The 24,821-nt window shown below is 38.2% G+C and overlaps 2 pseudogenes; both read left to right on the top strand.

The window, feature by feature from the left end:
• Positions 1-1,745: 1,745 nt before the first annotated feature.
• LOC127114499 (cytochrome b6-f complex subunit 7, chloroplastic-like) lies at positions 1,746-2,219 on the top strand (annotated as a pseudogene).
• An 11,215-nt stretch (positions 2,220-13,434) lies between these two features.
• On the top strand, positions 13,435-13,908 carry LOC127114498 (cytochrome b6-f complex subunit 7, chloroplastic-like; annotated as a pseudogene).
• The last annotated feature ends 10,913 nt before the right edge of the window (positions 13,909-24,821 follow it).

The raw sequence follows: 24,821 nt of genomic DNA, 5'->3' as shown, positions 1-24,821 counted from the left end.
TAAAAAAACTAATTAATCAGATTAACTCCTAATTATGATCCTAAAAAATCTAATATTCTAAACTAATATTATTCTACTCTAAACCTAAATCTAATTTTAAATTTCTAATTATATCCTAAAAAATCTAATATTCTAAACCAATATTATTTTACTCTAAACCTAAATCTAATTTTAAATTTCTAATTATATCCTAAAAAATCTAATATTCTAAACCAACATTATTCTACTCTAAACCTAAAAATGCTTATGCAAATAAGCTACGAAAATAACTCAAGGTGAGAAGCGCTTATGCAAATAAGCTATGAAAACAAACCGTGGGTTTACGTTCACAATAACAACATCACGCTTCATATCAGAGCATCGCGCTCATCACCAGCTCAGTATCGCTCTCATGGAATCGCTCTCAACCACAACAAATTATACTGAAACAAAAATGGGGAGCTCACCTCCTTCAATCGGTTTGTTTTTGATTTTAAGATTCAAGTTTTCTGCTTTTCCGCCTCCAAGCTTTAGGGTTTTTTCCAATTCCTTTCCGCCTCCACTTCGTTTTTTTCGAATCCCCCTCTTACTGATTTCTTCTGCCTATTTATCTCTGCAGCTTAGGGTTTTCGGATTGGTACATGGGGTCCAAAGGTTCAATGGAGAAAGTTTTCAGAAGTGCTTTTAGGTGCTCAGCTGTTGATTGCTCTCTTTGATGCCTGGATTCGAAAACGGTAATGTGAACAGTGTACTTTCTTCTTGAATTTGTCTTAATTCCAAATTTGGGATTTTTTTGGATTCTTACTGCTTGGCTGGTTACTGATGTTACTGCAGTGAAAAAAATGTTGAAGATTCAAAGGCGGTTTCGGTTTCGGCTCCGGTTCAACAGTCTGATGGATGATAGGTTCAATTGTGTACTGGTTTGGATTTGTTGCTGCAGGAATTCCTCCAGTAAAATAATTATTGTTTAGATATAAATCGCGTAGTGATGGAAAGCCACCTTCAAAACGGATGAGTTCCCTTATGGTACCCAACAAATGATTGTTACCGGCATCCAAGTGGCGAAGGTTCTGTAGAGTGCCCAATTCTGGGGGTATTCTTCCCATCAAACGGTTTTCATGAAGATAAAGATAGCAAAGGTCGGGAAGATCTGCGAGCTCCTTGGGGATTTCACCCTTGAAATTATTGAAGCTTAGGTACAAATGCGTCAAACTTTTAAGTTCCCCGATTTCTGGAGGAATTGCATCCTGTAGTTTCTGTTGATTCTGTTGCAATTGGTGAGCCTTATGAGAATTCTGCTGTACTAAACTGAGGAAACATCCATTGCAGGTGACCCGGAAATACTAATATTGTTCGATGCGAATGACAACGGCGAAGCAGGTAATCTTAAATACAAGTCTCCATTAATGCTTGCACTTCTTCGCATAACCGTTTGTATTGGTTCAGCAAGTATCTCCCAGCATTGGTTCAAGTCTTCATTAAGCGAGCTTCGTTGACCTGAAGCTTCCCAATTCCTTGAAGTGGGTTTTTATATGCAAGAAAGAATGATCAAAATTAACACCCATTGTCCTTAAGACAGTTGAATCAGTCAAATCCCTATGCCAACGTGAAATCAGCAGCTTCATGCTTTGGTAAGGACCCTGATCACTAACTAATTTTGACTGAGAATCTTCTTCAGTTAATGATCTCTTACTATCACAGGTTGAAGAGCATGGCCGGACTGACTTTGGATGTTATTACAGTGGAAGTTACGACGAGCCAAAAGAGGTTATTGCATTTACTTTCCTTATAGTTTCATCTCATCAATTCAATATTTCTCTAAACTTTTTCTCATATTTCACAGATAATAAAAATGGCCTCAGCCTCAGCAGCATCTCCATCTACAATCACTGTTGTAGGAAGCTCAGTCACCGGTTCCAAATCAAGGAACAACAGGAAGGGTCATAATGTGAAGTTCATCACAGCACTCAATTCTTTTAACGGATTGCAAGCTCAGCACAGCACTGTGGCATCACTAGGAGTTCCTGTTTCCAGTGAACTAGCTTTCGCAAAAGTGAGGAGTTCAATATATAACGGAGGAAGAAGAAGTGGTAGAGGTGGTGGTGCGCTTGCTTCAAAATGCAATGCTGCAGGTGAGATTTTTCAGATTGCGGCTATTATGAATGGACTTACTCTTGTTGGTGTTGCTGTTGGATTATGCTCTTCTTCGAATTGAAGCTACTGTTGAAGAAGCTGAGTAAGAGTTTCTATTATATGCATGTAATGTAACGGAAGTTTATAATATCAGTTTTATTCTTGATGTGATGATGTTGAATTCAATTGCCGCAACAGAACCAAACACTGCAACGCAAGAGCCAGCGAGAACAAACTAACAGCATCCGGAACCGAAAAGAACTTCCAGGACTTCAAGCAATTTCTCTAATTTTTTTTTCAACCTCTTTCAGTACTTCCACAACCCTCTCCCACTGTCATGACGAAAACAGAACCATCGTGAACCACACCCTGCTTCAACATCATAACAGCCTTAGCCGATCGTTAAGCAGGTGCCTTTTAGAGAACCAAACAGCTCCGGGCAGATAAAGAAGGAAAAGCCTGTAGCCTCCGCGACGAAACTCCGAGTCGGTAAGTCTTCTTGATTTCGATCCACGATTTATTACTCCTTGACTCTGATCTTCCTATGCGCGTGTAAAACACAATTTGGTCTGGAACTTTCAATTTGGGTTTCGTTTCAATTCGACGAAGTCGCTTCAGGAATCCAATTTCGAGGTTGTTTCAGGTTCTTAGAATTGGAGGAAGCAGGAGGATTTGTGTGTTTCTTTTGCAGGTTATGGTTATGTTTGCTGTAATGACAATGCCGCCACTCACTTACGGCAATTTGAGTGATTCCAATTGGCTTGCTGCTGTTATACTATGTTTTTCTGTCATGGAAGTTTTGCAGGTAATTTTGATGTAGGACTAGTTTTGGTGCAGGAGCAGGTGATCTCGCGGAGCCGGTATCACTTCCGTTAAGGTTAAGGGAGTGCTGCAATATGGTTGAAAGTCTGACTTGCTTAACCCTACCAAACTCAGTGTTATTCAAACCAAGATTATGAGGTCCCATGATGGTTTGCGCCAATTGCCTCTTTTTGGATGAAGGAATCCCAAATGTATTCTGCTGTGGAGTTATAGTAATTCCTCCTTTAAATTTCAGCACTTCAAAAAAACGGGATCTCCAAATAAAGATGAAGTGAGAGAAGTTCAGTGTCCATTCCCTTGGGACGTGTTTGGTTCACCCATTTGAGATTACACTGAGAATGGATTATTGTGTTATTATTGGATTTTGTTTTTTTTCCTTTTTTTTTTTTGAGTGAGTGTGTTGGAGTTGTTGTAGGATATGGATGTGATGCATTGTTATGCTTAAATGTTAAATGAAAATATATGTATGAAAATGAGTTTGGAAATGTTTGAAAGTTAAATATTATTGAATATTATGAAATGAGTATGTACTATTTTGATTTGAAATGCACTATGGATGGGAAATGGATCATGTTTGATTATAAAATGGATTTTTAGAAATAATACTAATCTAAATATCAATTTAAATAATAATAAAAAATCCGTAAAAAACCAAATTAAAATCAAATTAATTCATAATTTGCTAAAATTACTTTGATATCAATTCTAACATCTATTTGAAAATTAAAATCAATTAGAGTTTTGAATCATTAGTAAAAATAACAATTAAAATTAAATTGAAATTTGGGAATTAAACTTAATTTGAAATTAAAATCAAAAATTGAAAAATTCAAAAGTCAAATGATTAAAATCCATTTTATAGTCAAAAGCACCATGATCAAAAAGGCATAGACAATGATCAATGTGTAACAAAAATATGGAGTTGGGAATGAATGTATGCAAATGAATTTTTAGGCCAAGTGCCAAACAAAATAAAAAAATTCAGGACCAAAATCGGGGTATGACAGTTGCCCCTATTTAAGTATCTTCTACTAGAGAATATGAAGCAGGACACTCTTCATATGATCATAGTGGGAGATGGTTAAATACTAAGAAGACCCGGATTTTGATCCTGAATCCCTATGACATGGTGTGATATGATATGATATGCATGACATGATATGCGTGGATGCATGATTTTCTTTATTTGTGATTTTTAATTTTCTTCCCTGCTAGGGATATGGTGGACCCCTGACAGGAGATGCTACTAGACAGACCAACATGTGGGGAATACTGATGATCCACAGGGAGACAGACAAATGGGGTAAAAAACAACTTGCTGGGGAAACAGTCCTGCTGGAGAATCAGGCACACACTGGGGAGTATTCAAAGTGAGATTTGATAAACGACACTTAGAATACAAGGGATTTCGGTAGTAAATTCACACATGACTTACTAAACCCGAATAAAGGAAAAGATGCTACAACAAGTTCATATATGACCTGACAACACTGGGGAATAATCAAGGAGAAAAAACTCATCAGAACAGGTTCATGTATGACCTGACACCGGAATAAGGGTTCAGCTACAGGTTCATACATGATCTGAATGGTATTGAACAAACAGAGGAAAATCTTCAGAGCAGGTTCAAGTATGACCTGACACCGGAATAAGAGTTTAACTACAGGTTCATACATGACCTGAATGGTATTGAACAAACAGAGGAAAATCTTCAGAGCAGGTTCAAGTATGACCTGACCCCGGAATAAAAGGCTCAACAACAGGTTCATACATGACCTGAATAGTATTGAACAAAAATTGGAAAAACTCTTCAGAGCAGGTTCAAGTATGACCTGACACCGGAATAAAAGTTCAACAACAGGTTCATACATGACCTGAATAGTATTGAACAAAAATTGGAAAAACTCTTCAGAGCAGGTTCAAGTATGACCGGACCCCGGAATAAAAGCTCAACAACAGGTTCATACATGACCTGAATAGTATTGAACAAAAATTGGAAAAACTCTTCAGAGCAGGTTCAAGTATGACCGGACCCCGGAATAAAAGCTCAACAACAGGTTCATACATGACCTGAATAGTGTTGAACAAAAATTGGAAAAACTCTTCAGAGCAGGTTCAAGTATGACCTGACCCCGGAATAAAAGCTCAACAACAGGTTCATACATGACCTGAATAGTATTGAACAAAAATTGGAAAAACTCTTCAGAGCAGGTTCAAGTATGACCTGATACTGGAATGACAACAATTGGACTCTGACCGTAAGCAATGGACTACAACCACCCTTTAACGGATTTTGCCAACAACAATTGGACTTGAAAATGACCGTGAAAACCGGATGTTGGTTTAGGGATACCAAAGACAAGCTGGAATTAGAGGTCAAAGGATCTAGGATCGACAACAAGACCTGGGTCAATGCAAAATGAGCACGAAGTACATTTCGGCTATGCATGATTTGAATTTCCTTTTATGCATGATATATGAATGATCATGATTATGAGAATGCTGACACTGGGCAGACTGGGAGTTTGTAAAGGCTTTTTATGGAAGCTCATGATTCCTCAACACCGAGAACTCAACCAAATATTTTATGATAGATGTTGTCAAAGGAGGATCCTATCCAGTTTGATGGCCACAGCTTAGCCAACGGATGCTTTTGTAGGATTAATGAATCGTGCTAGCATAATTTTCGGGCACTCGTCTTAAACTCAATAGTTATTGACGTATGACAGAATTTGTTTGAGCAGTTTGAAAGCACAAAGAAAGAGGTTCTGCCCCTCTGTGGCTCATCTTGCCCCAGTTTGTTGGGACTTTGGAGATGTTCACCTTGAAAATGGGTTTGGAAACAACTTTCCAGGAGACTACCTCGAGAGGGCTTACCCCAAGTGCTTGAAACTTGCAATGGTCCGAACTTGACTAACCAAATGTTGGAATGGTAGACTCTTGATTGACTGTCCTTTGGATAGCTGGACTTACCGAGCTCTGAGGTGGTTTGCCCCAGTCTAAGTCTTGAAGCAAATTACTCTTGGCTAACTGAGCCTTGGAGTGATTGGACTTACTGAGCTCTGAGGTGGCTTGCCCCGGTCTGATTCTTGAAGCAGATTACTCTTGACTAGATGACCCTTAGGGTGACTAGCTCGAATTAACTGATGCTCAAAGTGATTTGCCCCTGAATAGACTTCTTTCACTCCATCAAGTTCCTCAACTGTGTATTGGATTTCTTTGATGCTAAGTGTTGAATCGCAAATAAGATTGTTCATTCAAAAATGGTAATTTTAATTCCATGCTTATGCAAAAATTTGAAATCAAAGTTTATTGATATGAACGGGTGAAATACAGTGAACGAGTCGTTGATAAGAACACAATGGTGATCAAGTCATTCACAGTATACAAGTTGGTGCTATCAAATGATTAACAAAAATCGTTTGGAGTCAAGTTAACACAACCTTGTTATAGTATGCTTTCAAAATAAACCCTGCCTCAATTAGGTCTTTTAAGGGTTGTAACGTGGTCTGGTTCGCGGTTTCTTGAAACAAAAGGATATAAGGCTCAAAATTTGTTTTTACCCACCCCTTCTTCTTGATGATCTCCAATTCCTATATTCAGTTAATTCAATACACGCATTCGACTTCCAAGAGGGTTCGAAGGTGTGATGAGGATTCAAGACGAATTTTCTTGAAATGGCAGTCACCTTATTATTTTTTTTGTTGAGGATTTTGGTGACCTCTTTTGATTGATTTATTTTATCCCTAATTTTGCCTGGACCGCTTCTCTGAAGCTTTTGGTCCATCGGGATGCCCTAACTTTTGCCTAAGTCATCTTGTGGTATTTGACTTAGCGAGCTTTTTTATATTTTTAAAGTTGTTGACTGCCACATTATTGGTGGATGAGGATCAACCAACACTAATTTTAGCTTTTCTTAACTTCTTCGACATTTCAACATGTGCACGGAGGATAACATGTGGTTGAACCCAATTGGAGGGTATACATATGGACGATCTTTTTGAAAGATCGAATGCACGATCAAACTATCTGAACACAACTACCCTGCCCCAGGTTAAGATTAAGGGTTTTAGATCCGAAATAAACACCAACTTCTAGGCTCAAAGTGGTTGTCTAGGGATTAACATCCTTATCACTCCAGTGTTTGGGGATTTGAAACAATGCCTTACATCATCGACAAGGTTTTACTCAAAAGCATACCACAACAATTTCAGGTGTTTTGTTTTCATCATCCTCCCTCCAATCTTTGTTAACACAACGGTTTGACAAACAAAAGTGAATGAGAGGAGTATTTTTGTTTTTTAACATAAATGAAAAACGAGTGAATACGAATGGATCAATTCAAAAGATGCATAAACATTTCATTAATCTTACCAATTCAAATAAAACAACAATGTTTAAAAGCAAATAACAACCAACATGCAAAGAAACTACAAAAGAAGTGTTGAAACAACCAAATGATTGCCAGCTTTAGGGAATTGATTTCTTCAAACTTGAAGATTGGGATCAACCAGCTTTTTGACATGATGATCTTCAAATTCTTTTCTTTTAATCTCATCGTTGAACGCAACCCTCTTGGATCCACTACTCACTTCTCCTTTTCTTTCATTGGTATAGGTCGTGACATTGGAAATCCAAGGCGGTATCTCAATGCTCTTACCAGGAAACAATGATAGCTCACTAGCCACATCCCTGACATCTTCCTTGTGGTACAAAACCTTGAGGGGTCTCAAGGGTCCTTTCCCTTTCTCATTATCTGGCCCAGAAATCAAGGTATATGTACCTGAGCCTTCCTCCTTGAGTGTTGGTGACCTTATGTCAATTAATCCTTGCAACTTGAGCTTAAAACTCATGCATTCCTCGATGGAGTGCCCCATTGTTCCAGTATGGTATTCGCACTTGATCTTCGGGTGATCTTCTTCAAAGACTAAACTCTTCTTGTTAATCAGTCCTCGTACCAAGGCTTTTAGCGCACAGCAAGAATCTAGGTTATGTCCCAATGCCCCTTTATGGAATTCACACGTTGCATTTGGATTGTACCATGGTAGGTATGGTGACACGGGCGTGAGAGCTCGAGGGGTCACCAAAGCATTCTGGATCAGTAGCGGGTAGAGCTTGCTATATGGCACCGGAATAGAGTCATTGTGATCCTTGTTCCTCTTGTTCTGATTCTGATTTTTGTTTTGAACCTGGTTTTGGTGACTTTGAGGAGCAATAGCCAGAGGATGTTGATGATGACGCCTTGAGGGAGGTCCATATACTGGTAAATGAGGAGTTGCCACATAGCATTTCCCTTGACTTGGGGTAACACCAGATGGATGTGGCGTAGTAGCTCTCTTTGTTTGCAGCAGTGTATATTGGGTGACCCTCTCTTCCCAACAAGACTTGCAGCGTTTCCAAGACCCGTCTCATTTGGCTCTTCAAAAGATTGAGTTCCTCATTCAGTGCTTCTTGGCTTTTCCTTAGCTCGTCCATCATCTCCTGAGACATGGTTCTTTGTTCTAAACGCGTGTTAGGAATCACTTTGCTGATCACGGACAAAGGATGGATGAGTTTTTTTGGTATTTTGTCTGGAAAATGACATGCGTTATGATGAGATGCAAATGCAATGGAATGCGAATGAATGCAATGCAAGCCATGCACATTTGTTTTTTCATACACGGGTTCAAAAGTATGAGGTACTGATGAATCTGATTGTTTTCCAAGAATAGGTTCTCACCGGGTAAGATCTAAGGTTTTGTTACAAAGGATTCCCAGAGTCATTGATTCACAAGAATGTTTGACGCTTACGGGAAATACTTTCCGGTCGTCAACTCCATCAAGGGAATCTATTCTGGGTGAGGTTCTCGTACCGACCCTTACGAAGTATTCACCTCGGGAGTCCGTACTACGCAACCATCGACTGGGTTCTAGACAGGATACTCAGAGTCATGGATTCAAAAGACTGTTTGACGCTTACGGAAAATACTTTCCGGTCATCAACTCCATCTGGAGAATCTATTCTGAGCGAGGTTCTCGTATCGATCCTTACGAGGTATCCACCTCGGGAATCCATACCACGCAACCATCATTTCTAGTTGGCCAAAGGTTTAATGTTCTAAAAGGTCCTTAGAGTCATGGACCCCTTTGAAACATCGCCGCTTACGAGGTATACACCTCGGGCGACAATATTTGCAAAAGGATCTACTCTAAGTGAGGTTCTCGTACCGACTCTTACGAAGTATACACCTCGGGAGTCCGTACTACTCAACCATCGTCCTATCTTATGTTTTTTCACTCTAGACTCGGGTGTAGAGTCTTTCCCACATGGTTTGCAATCAAATACCCAAGTACCAACAATCGCAATAGAACCAATATACAACATATATCAATATAACAATAAAGATATTAAAAGCAATAAATAAGGGAAAAGCCATAAAATTAAACAAACAAAGGCACACAAACGTCCTAACTAGGCTTGACTCGCTTAGGGATTTGGAAGTCCCCAGCAGAGTCGCCATCTGTCGCACCTCAAAAAAATATGGGGATACGACTACAAAGCGAAGCGCGATCGCACGCTCGCAATGATGACTGAACAGAGTCGCCACCGAACTTTATTTATTCCTAAAAAGGAAAGGGGAAATATCGATAAAACCCAAGACAAAAGAAAGGATAAGATATGGTCATCGCAACCAATATCAGGGTTCGGGAGTCGATTACGCAAGGGGAAGGTATTAGCACCCCTCACGTCCGTTGTACTCAACGGGAACCATTAGGTTAGTTGTGTGCATTAATGTTAGTTTGAAATGTTAGGCTTTTCAATTTATTAGGTGGGAATGAAAGAATATAAGAGAGAAGAAATGTTTTTGGATTTTTTAACGAAGGACTAAACCTAAGTTTTTTATTAGTGGGCCTGACAAGATTTAAAAATCCTGCTCCTACGTATCTCAAAAGAGAAATCAAGGCTTACGTAGTTCTGGGTAGAAAAATGTTTGTTTGTTGGTCGATTTTAGCGAAAGCTATATTGTATTAATCGACGAAAACATTGTTTTACCCAAAACAGATGAGGAGTGGACGCGTACCACACATCGAACGGATTTATAAATCTACATTCGGAAAAGCGTCATTATCTCTACTCAACAATCGTGGCCGAAACATTGTTTTGTATCACTTAAGACAAGATACCTTTCGTTTATGAAAAAGGTTTTTGATTAGTCGCACGGCGGCGAGAAAAGGAATTTGATTGGTTTGATGTATTTTGAGTGATGGCGAGAACTTGGATGAGCGAGATATACATCTCGAATCCTAGCCTCAGGAGTGCATGGTATACACCATGTTCCATTTCCATCTTTATTGAAAGAGTTTAAGATAGGAATTAAGTATTTTGGAATTTGATTGAGAAAGGGTTTGAAGAAACCGCATTAACAATTTTAGACGATGGCGAGAGTTAAGATTGGCGAGGCATACGTCTCGAATCTTAACCTCAGGAGTGCATGGTATACACCATGTTCCATTTCCATCTTTATTGAAAAAGGTTAAATAAGATTTAGGTATCTTAGATTTGATTGAGAAAGGGTTTGACGAAACCACATTGACAATTTTAGACGATGGCGAGAGTTAAGATTGGCGAGGCATACGTCTCGAATCTTAACCTCAGGAGTGCATGGTATACACCATGTTCCATTTCCACCTTTATTGGAAAAGTGTTAAATAAGAATTATGTATCTTGAGTTTTGTTGTAAAAATGACTTGACCTGGATCAAGTATTGATGGATGTTTTAAGAGAAATTTGAATGAGTGTTTGAGAGAAAACAAAGTGGATAAATTTGGATGATGGCGAGAACTAGGATTGGCGAGATATACATCTCGAATCCTAGTCTCAGGAGTGCGTGGTATACACCACGTTCCACTTCCATCTTTATTTAAAAGGTCTTAATTATGAATTAATATTTTTTGAGTTTTTATTAGTAAAAAATGGCTTGACGTTGAATCAAGCATTTAATGAAGGTTTGAAAACAATGGAATAAAATGAGAGGAAGAAATTGGTTGATTTGTTTATTGAGAAAATACATGACGTTGGATCGAGTCATATTTTTGCATTTTTGAAATGGTTGATTTTACTCTTGAGTTAGTATCTAACTAAATAGTCAAACAAATAAAGAAATAAAACAGTACAAGATCATTACACATCGGGGGAGTGGGGTACATTTTGTCAAATGGGGATTCAAAATCATGAAATAATTAAATCGGGCCCAAACAACAAATGATGCGAAATATGAGTGTAAGTGCAAGAGAAACGGCTCATTGTAAGAAAGCCCAAGAGTAAGCTATGTGAGGTTGACGGCGATGCTTAAAAAGCAATCGACTTACAAGGGTGTGGAAAATGGGCTCGATATTGAATCGAGAAAAAAAATATGATTTTTATAGTTTTAAGATGGTTTTGCATGCATGATGAACTTAATAAAAAAAACATAGACATAAAAAATATTAAAAGAAACAAAATGCTAAAAGAAAATGAAATACTAAAAAAATAAAATGCTAAAAGAAAATGAAATACTAAAAAAAGTGCTACATATGAGTATTGAACCCACTCCTCTTGAGACTATAGAAACCACCCCTCTCCACCAGGCCACTTACCAACTAATTGTTATTTTAATATTAATTTAAATATATAAATCAAAATAAATAAAATAAAAAAAGAATTAAAATGAAAAAAACTAATAAATAGAAAACTGTTGGTCTACCCTAATTATACCTAATTAAGCTAATCAAAATTAAAAAAACTAATTAATCAGATTAACTCCTAATTATGATCCTAAAAAATCTAATATTCTAAACTAATATTATTCTACTCTAAACCTAAATCTAATTTTAAATTTCTAATTATATCCTAAAAAATCTAATATTCTAAACCAATATTATTTTACTCTAAACCTAAATCTAATTTTAAATTTCTAATTATATCCTAAAAAATCTAATATTCTAAACCAACATTATTCTACTCTAAACCTAAAAATGCTTATGCAAATAAGCTACGAAAATAACTCAAGGTGAGAAGCGCTTATGCAAATAAGCTATGAAAACAAACCGTGGGTTTACGTTCACAATAACAACATCACGCTTCATATCAGAGCATCGCGCTCATCACCAGCTCAGTATCGCTCTCATGGAATCGCTCTCAACCACAACAAATTATACTGAAACAAAAATGGGGAGCTCACCTCCTTCAATCGGTTTGTTTTTTGATTTTAAGATTCAAGTTTTCTGCTTTTCCGCCTCCAAGCTTTAGGGTTTTTTCCAATTCCTTTCCGCCTCCACTTCGTTTTTTTCGAATCCCCCTCTTACTGATTTCTTCTGCCTATTTATCTCTGCAGCTTAGGGTTTTCGGATTGGTACATGGGGTCCAAAGGTTCAATGGAGAAAGTTTTCAGAAGTGCTTTTAGGTGCTCAGCTGTTGATTGCTCTCTTTGATGCCTGGATTCGAAAACGGTAATGTGAACAGTGTACTTTCTTCTTGAATTTGTCTTAATTCCAAATTTGGGATTTTTTTGGATTCTTACTGCTTGGCTGGTTACTGATGTTACTGCAGTGAAAAAAATGTTGAAGATTCAAAGGCGGTTTCGGTTTCGGCTCCGGTTCAACAGTCTGATGGATGATAGGTTCAATTGTGTACTGGTTTGGATTTGTTGCTGCAGGAATTCCTCCAGTAAAATAATTATTGTTTAGATATAAATCGCGTAGTGATGGAAAGCCACCTTCAAAACGGATGAGTTCCCTTATGGTACCCAACAAATGATTGTTACCGGCATCCAAGTGGCGAAGGTTCTGTAGAGTGCCCAATTCTGGGGGTATTCTTCCCATCAAACGGTTTTCATGAAGATAAAGATAGCAAAGGTCGGGAAGATCTGCGAGCTCCTTGGGGATTTCACCCTTGAAATTATTGAAGCTTAGGTACAAATGCGTCAAACTTTTAAGTTCCCCGATTTCTGGAGGAATTGCATCCTGTAGTTTCTGTTGATTCTGTTGCAATTGGTGAGCCTTATGAGAATTCTGCTGTACTAAACTGAGGAAACATCCATTGCAGGTGACCCGGAAATACTAATATTGTTCGATGCGAATGACAACGGCGAAGCAGGTAATCTTAAATACAAGTCTCCATTAATGCTTGCACTTCTTCGCATAACCGTTTGTATTGGTTCAGCAAGTATCTCCCAGCATTGGTTCAAGTCTTCATTAAGCGAGCTTCGTTGACCTGAAGCTTCCCAATTCCTTGAAGTGGGTTTTTATATGCAAGAAAGAATGATCAAAATTAACACCCATTGTCCTTAAGACAGTTGAATCAGTCAAATCCCTATGCCAACGTGAAATCAGCAGCTTCATGCTTTGGTAAGGACCCTGATCACTAACTAATTTTGACTGAGAATCTTCTTCAGTTAATGATCTCTTACTATCACAGGTTGAAGAGCATGGCCGGACTGACTTTGGATGTTATTACAGTGGAAGTTACGACGAGCCAAAAGAGGTTATTGCATTTACTTTCCTTATAGTTTCATCTCATCAATTCAATATTTCTCTAAACTTTTTCTCATATTTCACAGATAATAAAAATGGCCTCAGCCTCAGCAGCATCTCCATCTACAATCACTGTTGTAGGAAGCTCAGTCACCGGTTCCAAATCAAGGAACAACAGGAAGGGTCATAATGTGAAGTTCATCACAGCACTCAATTCTTTTAACGGATTGCAAGCTCAGCACAGCACTGTGGCATCACTAGGAGTTCCTGTTTCCAGTGAACTAGCTTTCGCAAAAGTGAGGAGTTCAATATATAACGGAGGAAGAAGAAGTGGTAGAGGTGGTGGTGCGCTTGCTTCAAAATGCAATGCTGCAGGTGAGATTTTTCAGATTGCGGCTATTATGAATGGACTTACTCTTGTTGGTGTTGCTGTTGGATTATGCTCTTCTTCGAATTGAAGCTACTGTTGAAGAAGCTGAGTAAGAGTTTCTATTATATGCATGTAATGTAACGGAAGTTTATAATATCAGTTTTATTCTTGATGTGATGATGTTGAATTCAATTGCCGCAACAGAACCAAACACTGCAACGCAAGAGCCAGCGAGAACAAACTAACAGCATCCGGAACCGAAAAGAACTTCCAGGACTTCAAGCAATTTCTCTAATTTTTTTTTCAACCTCTTTCAGTACTTCCACAACCCTCTCCCACTGTCATGACGAAAACAGAACCATCGTGAACCACACCCTGCTTCAACATCATAACAGCCTTAGCCGATCGTTAAGCAGGTGCCTTTTAGAGAACCAAACAGCTCCGGGCAGATAAAGAAGGAAAAGCCTGTAGCCTCCGCGACGAAACTCCGAGTCGGTAAGTCTTCTTGATTTCGATCCACGATTTATTACTCCTTGACTCTGATCTTCCTATGCGCGTGTAAAACACAATTTGGTCTGGAACTTTCAATTTGGGTTTCGTTTCAATTCGACGAAGTCGCTTCAGGAATCCAATTTCGAGGTTGTTTCAGGTTCTTAGAATTGGAGGAAGCAGGAGGATTTGTGTGTTTCTTTTGCAGGTTATGGTTATGTTTGCTGTAATGACAATGCCGCCACTCACTTACGGCAATTTGAGTGATTCCAATTGGCTTGCTGCTGTTATACTATGTTTTTCTGTCATGGAAGTTTTGCAGGTAATTTTGATGTAGGACTAGTTTTGGTGCAGGAGCAGGTGATCTCGCGGAGCCGGTATCACTTCCGTTAAGGTTAAGGGAGTGCTGCAATATGGTTGAAAGTCTGACTTGCTTAACCCTACCAAACTCAGTGTTATTCAAACCAAGATTATGAGGTCCCATGATGGTTTGCGCCAATTGCCTCTTTTTGGATGAAGGAATCCCAAATGTATTCTGCTGTGGAGTTATAGTAATTCCTCCTTTAAATTTCAGCACTTCAAAAAAACGGGATCTCCAAATAAAGATGAAGTGAGAGAAGTTCAGTGTCCATTCCCTTGGGACGTGTTTGGTTCACCCATTTGAGATTACACTGAGAATGGATTATTGTGTTATTATTGGATTTTGTTTTTTTTCCTTTTTTTTTTTGAGTGAGTGTGTTGGAGTTGTTGTAGGATATGGATGTGATGCATTGTTATGCTTAAATGTTAAATGAAAATATATGTATGAAAATGAGTTTGGAAATGTTTGAAAGTTAAATATTATTGAATATTATGAAATGAGTATGTACTATTTTGATTTGAAATGCACTATGGATGGGAAATGGATCATGTTTGATTATAAAATGGATTTTTAGAAATAATACTAATCTAAATATCAATTTAAATAATAATAAAAAATCCGTAAAAAACCAAATTAAAATCAAATTAATTCATAATTTGCTAAAATTACTTTGATATCAATTCTAACATCTATTTGAAAATTAAAATCAATTAGAGTTTTGAATCATTAGTAAAAATAACAATTAAAATTAAATTGAAATTTGGGAATTAAACTTAATTTGAAATTAAAATCAAAAATTGAAAAATTCAAAAGTCAAATGATTAAAATCCATTTTATAGTCAAAAGCACCATGATCAAAAAGGCATAGACAATGATCAATGTGTAACAAAAATATGGAGTTGGGAATGAATGTATGCAAATGAATTTTTAGGCCAAGTGCCAAACAAAATAAAAAAATTCAGGACCAAAATCGGGGTATGACAGTTGCCCCTATTTAAGTATCTTCTACTAGAGAATATGAAGCAGGACACTCTTCATATGATCATAGTGGGAGATGGTTAAATACTAAGAAGACCCGGATTTTGATCCTGAATCCCTATGACATGGTGTGATATGATATGATATGCATGACATGATATGCGTGGATGCATGATTTTCTTTATTTGTGATTTTTAATTTTCTTCCCTGCTAGGGATATGGTGGACCCCTGACAGGAGATGCTACTAGACAGACCAACATGTGGGGAATACTGATGATCCACAGGGAGACAGACAAATGGGGTAAAAAACAACTTGCTGGGGAAACAGTCCTGCTGGAGAATCAGGCACACACTGGGGAGTATTCAAAGTGAGATTTGATAAACGACACTTAGAATACAAGGGATTTCGGTAGTAAATTCACACATGACTTACTAAACCCGAATAAAGGAAAAGATGCTACAACAAGTTCATATATGACCTGACAACACTGGGGAATAATCAAGGAGAAAAAACTCATCAGAACAGGTTCATGTATGACCTGACACCGGAATAAGGGTTCAGCTACAGGTTCATACATGATCTGAATGGTATTGAACAAACAGAGGAAAATCTTCAGAGCAGGTTCAAGTATGACCTGACACCGGAATAAGAGTTTAACTACAGGTTCATACATGACCTGAATGGTATTGAACAAACAGAGGAAAATCTTCAGAGCAGGTTCAAGTATGACCTGACCCCGGAATAAAAGGCTCAACAACAGGTTCATACATGACCTGAATAGTATTGAACAAAAATTGGAAAAACTCTTCAGAGCAGGTTCAAGTATGACCTGACACCGGAATAAAAGTTCAACAACAGGTTCATACATGACCTGAATAGTATTGAACAAAAATTGGAAAAACTCTTCAGAGCAGGTTCAAGTATGACCGGACCCCGGAATAAAAGCTCAACAACAGGTTCATACATGACCTGAATAGTATTGAACAAAAATTGGAAAAACTCTTCAGAGCAGGTTCAAGTATGACCGGACCCCGGAATAAAAGCTCAACAACAGGTTCATACATGACCTGAATAGTGTTGAACAAAAATTGGAAAAACTCTTCAGAGCAGGTTCAAGTATGACCTGACCCCGGAATAAAAGCTCAACAACAGGTTCATACATGACCTGAATAGTATTGAACAAAAATTGGAAAAACTCTTCAGAGCAGGTTCAAGTATGACCTGATACTGGAATGACAACAATTGGACTCTGACCGTAAGCAATGGACTACAACCACCCTTTAACGGATTTTGCCAACAACAATTGGACTTGAAAATGACCGTGAAAACCGGATGTTGGTTTAGGGATACCAAAGACAAGCTGGAATTAGAGGTCAAAGGATCTAGGATCGACAACAAGACCTGGGTCAATGCAAAATGAGCACGAAGTACATTTCGGCTATGCATGATTTGAATTTCCTTTTATGCATGATATATGAATGATCATGATTATGAGAATGCTGACACTGGGCAGACTGGGAGTTTGTAAAGGCTTTTTATGGAAGCTCATGATTCCTCAACACCGAGAACTCAACCAAATATTTTATGATAGATGTTGTCAAAGGAGGATCCTATCCAGTTTGATGGCCACAGCTTAGCCAACGGATGCTTTTGTAGGATTAATGAATCGTGCTAGCATAATTTTCGGGCACTCGTCTTAAACTCAATAGTTATTGACGTATGACAGAATTTGTTTGAGCAGTTTGAAAGCACAAAGAAAAAGGTTCTGCCCCTCTGTGGCTCATCTTGCCCCAGTTTGTTGGGACTTTGGAGATGTTCACCTTGAAAATGGGTTTGGAAACAACTTTCCAGGAGACTACCTCGAGAGGGCTTACCCCAAGTGCTTGAAACTTGCAATGGTCCGAACTTGACTAACCAAATGTTGGAATGGTAGACTCTTGATTGACTGTCCTTTGGATAGCTGGACTTACCGAGCTCTGAGGTGGTTTGCCCCAGTCTAAGTCTTGAAGCAAATTACTCTTGGCTAACTGAGCCTTGGAGTGATTGGACTTACTGAGCTCTGAGGTGGCTTGCCCCGGTCTGATTCTTGAAGCAGATTACTCTTGACTAGATGACCCTTAGGGTGACTAGCTCGAATTAACTGATGCTCAAAGTGATTTGCCCCTGAATAGACTTCTTTCACTCCATCAAGTTCCTCAACTGTGTATTGGATTTCTTTGATGCTAAGTGTTGAATCGCAAATAAGATTGTTCATTCAAAAATGGTAATTTTAATTCCATGCTTATGCAAAAATTTGAAATCAAAGTTTATTGATATGAACGGGTGAAATACAGTGAACGAGTCGTTGATAAGAACACAATGGTGATCAAGTCATTCACAGTATACAAGTTGGTGCTATCAAATGATTAACAAAAATCGTTTGGAGTCAAGTTAACACAACCTTGTTATAGTATGCTTTCAAAATAAACCCTGCCTCAATTAGGTCTTTTAAGGGTTGTAACGTGGTCTGGTTCGCGGTTTCTTGAAACAAAAGGATATAAGGCTCAAAATTTGTTTTTACCCACCCCTTCTTCTTGATGATCTCCAATTCCTATATTCAGTTAATTCAATACACGCATTCGACTTCCAAGAGGGTTCGAAGGTGTGATGAGGATTCAAGACGAATTTTCTTGAAATGGCAGTCACCTTATTATTTTTTTTGTTGAGGATTTTGGTGACCTCTTTTGATTGATTTATTTTATCCCTAATTTTGCCTGGACCGCTTCTCTGAAGCTTTTGGTCCATCGGGATGCCCTAACTTTTGCCTAAGTCATCTTGTGGTATTTGACTTAGCGAGCTTTTTTATATTTTTAAAGTTGTTGACTGCCACATTATTGGTGGATGAGGATCAACCAACACTAATTTTAGCTTTTCTTAACTTCTTCGACATTTCAACATGTGCACGGAGGATAACATGTGGTTGAACCCAATTGGAGGGTATACATATGGACGATCTTTTTGAAAGATCGAATGCACGATCAAACTATCTGAACACAACTACCCTGCCCCAGGTTAAGATTAAGGGTTTTAGATCCGAAATAAACACCAACTTCTAGGCTCAAAGTGGTTGTCTAGGGATTAACATCCTTATCACTCCAGTGTTTGGGGATTTGAAACAATGCCTTACATCATCGACAAGGTTTTACTCAAAAGCATACCACAACAATTTCAGGTGTTTTGTTTTCATCATCCTCCCTCCAATCTTTGTTAACACAACGGTTTGACAAACAAAAGTGAATGAGAGGAGTATTTTTGTTTTTTAACATAAATGAAAAACGAGTGAATACGAATGGATCAATTCAAAAGATGCATAAACATTTCATTAATCTTACCAATTCAAATAAAACAACAATGTTTAAAAGCAAATAACAACCAACATGCAAAGAAACTACAAAAGAAGTGTTGAAACAACCAAATGATTGCCAGCTTTAGGGAATTGATTTCTTCAAACTTGAAGATTGGGATCAACCAGCTTTTTGACATGATGATCTTCAAATTCTTTTCTTTTAATCTCATCGTTGAACGCAACCCTCTTGGATCCACTACTCACTTCTCCTTTTCTTTCATTGGTATAGGTCGTGACATTGGAAATCCAAGGCGGTATCTCAATGCTCTTACCAGGAAACAATGATAGCTCACTAGCCACATCCCTGACATCTTCCTTGTGGTACAAAACCTTGAGGGGTCTCAAGGGTCCTTTCCCTTTCTCATTATCTGGCCCAGAAATCAAGGTATATGTACCTGAGCCTTCCTCCTTGAGTGTTGGTGACCTTATGTCAATTAATCCTTGCAACTTGAGCTTAAAACTCATGCATTCCTCGATGGAGTGCCCCATTGTTCCAGTATGGTATTCGCACTTGATCTTCGGGTGATCTTCTTCAAAGACTAAACTCTTCTTGTTAATCAGTCCTCGTACCAAGGCTTTTAGCGCACAGCAAGAATCTAGGTTATGTCCCAATGCCCCTTTATGGAATTCACACGTTGCATTTGGATTGTACCATGGTAGGTATGGTGACACGGGCGTGAGAGCTCGAGGGGTCACCAAAGCATTCTGGATCAGTAGCGGGTAGAGCTTGCTATATGGCACCGGAATAGAGTCATTGTGATCCTTGTTCCTCTTGTTCTGATTCTGATTTTTGTTTTGAACCTGGTTTTGGTGACTTTGAGGAGCAATAGCCAGAGGATGTTGATGATGACGCCTTGAGGGAGGTCCATATACTGGTAAATGAGGAGTTGCCACATAGCATTTCCCTTGACTTGGGGTAACACCAGATGGATGTGGCGTAGTAGCTCTCTTTGTTTGCAGCAGTGTATATTGGGTGACCCTCTCTTCCCAACAAGACTTGCAGCGTTTCCAAGACCCGTCTCATTTGGCTCTTCAAAAGATTGAGTTCCTCATTCAGTGCTTCTTGGCTTTTCCTTAGCTCGTCCATCATCTCCTGAGACATGGTTCTTTGTTCTAAACGCGTGTTAGGAATCACTTTGCTGATCACGGACAAAGGATGGATGAGTTTTTTTGGTATTTTGTCTGGAAAATGACATGCGTTATGATGAGATGCAAATGCAATGGAATGCGAATGAATGCAATGCAAGCCATGCACATTTGTTTTTTCATACACGGGTTCAAAAGTATGAGGTACTGATGAATCTGATTGTTTTCCAAGAATAGGTTCTCACCGGGTAAGATCTAAGGTTTTGTTACAAAGGATTCCCAGAGTCATTGATTCACAAGAATGTTTGACGCTTACGGGAAATACTTTCCGGTCGTCAACTCCATCAAGGGAATCTATTCTGGGTGAGGTTCTCGTACCGACCCTTACGAAGTATTCACCTCGGGAGTCCGTACTACGCAACCATCGACTGGGTTCTAGACAGGATACTCAGAGTCATGGATTCAAAAGACTGTTTGACGCTTACGGAAAATACTTTCCGGTCATCAACTCCATCTGGAGAATCTATTCTGAGCGAGGTTCTCGTATCGATCCTTACGAGGTATCCACCTCGGGAATCCATACCACGCAACCATCATTTCTAGTTGGCCAAAGGTTTAATGTTCTAAAAGGTCCTTAGAGTCATGGACCCCTTTGAAACATCGCCGCTTACGAGGTATACACCTCGGGCGACAATATTTGCAAAAGGATCTACTCTAAGTGAGGTTCTCGTACCGACTCTTACGAAGTATACACCTCGGGAGTCCGTACTACTCAACCATCGTCCTATCTTATGTTTTTTCACTCTAGACTCGGGTGTAGAGTCTTTCCCACATGGTTTGCAATCAAATACCCAAGTACCAACAATCGCAATAGAACCAATATACAACATATATCAATATAACAATAAAGATATTAAAAGCAATAAATAAGGGAAAAGCCATAAAATTAAACAAACAAAGGCACACAAACGTCCTAACTAGGCTTGACTCGCTTAGGGATTTGGAAGTCCCCAGCAGAGTCGCCATCTGTCGCACCTCAAAAAAATATGGGGATACGACTACAAAGCGAAGCGCGATCGCACGCTCGCAATGATGACTGAACAGAGTCGCCACCGAACTTTATTTATTCCTAAAAAGGAAAGGGGAAATATCGATAAAACCCAAGACAAAAGAAAGGATAAGATATGGTCATCGCAACCAATATCAGGGTTCGGGAGTCGATTACGCAAGGGGAAGGTATTAGCACCCCTCACGTCCGTTGTACTCAACGGGAACCATTAGGTTAGTTGTGTGCATTAATGTTAGTTTGAAATGTTAGGCTTTTCAATTTATTAGGTGGGAATGAAAGAATATAAGAGAGAAGAAATGTTTTTGGATTTTTTAACGAAGGACTAAACCTAAGTTTTTTATTAGTGGGCCTGACAAGATTTAAAAATCCTGCTCCTACGTATCTCAAAAGAGAAATCAAGGCTTACGTAGTTCTGGGTAGAAAAATGTTTGTTTGTTGGTCGATTTTAGCGAAAGCTATATTGTATTAATCGACGAAAACATTGTTTTACCCAAAACAGATGAGGAGTGGACGCGTACCACACATCGAACGGATTTATAAATCTACATTCGGAAAAGCGTCATTATCTCTACTCAACAATCGTGGCCGAAACATTGTTTTGTATCACTTAAGACAAGATACCTTTCGTTTATGAAAAAGGTTTTTGATTAGTCGCACGGCGGCGAGAAAAGGAATTTGATTGGTTTGATGTATTTTGAGTGATGGCGAGAACTTGGATGAGCGAGATATACATCTCGAATCCTAGCCTCAGGAGTGCATGGTATACACCATGTTCCATTTCCATCTTTATTGAAAGAGTTTAAGATAGGAATTAAGTATTTTGGAATTTGATTGAGAAAGGGTTTGAAGAAACCGCATTAACAATTTTAGACGATGGCGAGAGTTAAGATTGGCGAGGCATACGTCTCGAATCTTAACCTCAGGAGTGCATGGTATACACCATGTTCCATTTCCATCTTTATTGAAAAAGGTTAAATAAGATTTAGGTATCTTAGATTTGATTGAGAAAGGGTTTGACGAAACCACATTGACAATTTTAGACGATGGCGAGAGTTAAGATTGGCGAGGCATACGTCTCGAATCTTAACCTCAGGAGTGCATGGTATACACCATGTTCCATTTCCACCTTTATTGGAAAAGTGTTAAATAAGAATTATGTATCTTGAGTTTTGTTGTAAAAATGACTTGACCTGGATCAAGTATTGATGGATGTTTTAAGAGAAATTTGAATGAGTGTTTGAGAGAAAACAAAGTGGATAAATTTGGATGATGGCGAGAACTAGGATTGGCGAGATATACATCTCGAATCCTAGTCTCAGGAGTGCGTGGTATACACCACGTTCCACTTCCATCTTTATTTAAAAGGTCTTAATTATGAATTAATATTTTTTGAGTTTTTATTAGTAAAAAATGGCTTGACGTTGAATCAAGCATTTAATGAAGGTTTGAAAACAATGGAATAAAATGAGAGGAAGAAATTGGTTGATTTGTTTATTGAGAAAATACATGACGTTGGATCGAGTCATATTTTTGCATTTTTGAAATGGTTGATTTTACTCTTGAGTTAGTATCTAACTAAATAGTCAAACAAATAAAGAAATAAAACAGTACAAGATCATTACACATCGGGGGAGTGGGGTACATTTTGTCAAATGGGGATTCAAAATCATGAAATAATTAAATCGGGCCCAAACAACAAATGATGCGAAATATGAGTGTAAGTGCAAGAGAAACGGCTCATTGTAAGAAAGCCCAAGAGTAAGCTATGTGAGGTTGACGGCGATGCTTAAAAAGCAATCGACTTACAAGGGTGTGGAAAATGGGCTCGATATTGAATCGAGAAAAAAAATATGATTTTTATAGTTTTAAGATGGTTTTGCATGCATGATGAACTTAATAAAAAAAACATAGACATAAAAAATATTAAAAGAAACAAAATGCTAAAAGAAAATGAAATACTAAAAAAATAAAATGCTAAAAGAAAATGAAATACTAAAAAAAGTGCTACATATGAGTATTGAACCCACTCCTCTTGAGACTATAGAAACCACCCCTCTCCACCAGGCCACTTACCAACTAATTGTTATTTAATATTAATTTAAATATATAAATCAAAATAAATAAAATAAAAAAGAATTAAAATGAAAAAAACTAATAAATAGAAAACTGTTGGTCTACCCTAATTATACCTAATTAAGCTAATCAAAATTAAAAAAACTAATTAATCAGATTAACTCCTAATTATGATCCTAAAAAATCTAATATTCTAAACTAATATTATTCTACTCTAAACCTAAATCTAATTTTAAATTTCTAATTATATCCTAAAAAATCTAATATTCTAAACCAATATTATTTTACTCTAAACCTAAATCTAATTTTAAATTTCTAATTATATCCTAAAAAATCTAATATTCTAAACCAACATTATTCTACTCTAAACCTAAAAATGCTTATGCAAATAAGCTACGAAAATAACTCAAGGTGAGAAGCGCTTATGCAAATAAGCTATGAAAACAAACCGTGGGTTTACGTTCACAATAACAACATCACGCTTCATATCAGAGCATCGCGCTCATCACCAGCTCAGTATCGCTCTCATGGAATCGCTCTCAACCACAACAAATTATACTGAAACAAAAATGGGGAGCTCACCTCCTTCAATCGGTTTGTTTTTTGATTTTAAGATTCAAGTTTTCTGCTTTTCCGCCTCCAAGCTTTAGGGTTTTTTCCAATTCCTTTCCGCCTCCACTTCGTTTTTTTCGAATCCCCCTCTTACTGATTTCTTCTGCCTATTTATCTCTGCAGCTTAGGGTTTTCGGATTGGTACATGGGGTCCAAAGGTTCAATGGAGAAAGTTTTCAGAAGTGCTTTTAGGTGCTCAGCTGTTGATTGCTCTCTTTGATGCCTGGATTCGAAAACGGTAATGTGAACAGTGTACTTTCTTCTTGAATTTGTCTTAATTCCAAATTTGGGATTTTTTTGGATTCTTACTGCTTGGCTGGTTACTGATGTTACTGCAGTGAAAAAAATGTTGAAGATTCAAAGGCGGTTTCGGTTTCGGCTCCGGTTCAACAGTCTGATGGATGATAGGTTCAATTGTGTACTGGTTTGGATTTGTTGCTGCAGGAATTCCTCCAGTAAAATAATTATTGTTTAGATATAAATCGCGTAGTGATGGAAAGCCACCTTCAAAACGGATGAGTTCCCTTATGGTACCCAACAAATGATTGTTACCGGCATCCAAGTGGCGAAGGTTCTGTAGAGTGCCCAATTCTGGGGGTATTCTTCCCATCAAACGGTTTTCATGAAGATAAAGATAGCAAAGGTCGGGAAGATCTGCGAGCTCCTTGGGGATTTCACCCTTGAAATTATTGAAGCTTAGGTACAAATGCGTCAAACTTTTAAGTTCCCCGATTTCTGGAGGAATTGCATCCTGTAGTTTCTGTTGATTCTGTTGCAATTGGTGAGCCTTATGAGAATTCTGCTGTACTAAACTGAGGAAACATCCATTGCAGGTGACCCGGAAATACTAATATTGTTCGATGCGAATGACAACGGCGAAGCAGGTAATCTTAAATACAAGTCTCCATTAATGCTTGCACTTCTTCGCATAACCGTTTGTATTGGTTCAGCAAGTATCTCCCAGCATTGGT

The sequence above is a fragment of the Lathyrus oleraceus genome, unplaced genomic scaffold (genome assembly GCF_024323335.1).
Source record: "Lathyrus oleraceus cultivar Zhongwan6 unplaced genomic scaffold, CAAS_Psat_ZW6_1.0 chrUn0525, whole genome shotgun sequence".
NCBI classification, from domain to species: Eukaryota; Viridiplantae; Streptophyta; class Magnoliopsida; order Fabales; family Fabaceae; genus Lathyrus; species Lathyrus oleraceus.
This window is presented reverse-complemented; position numbering and strand designations above follow the sequence as displayed.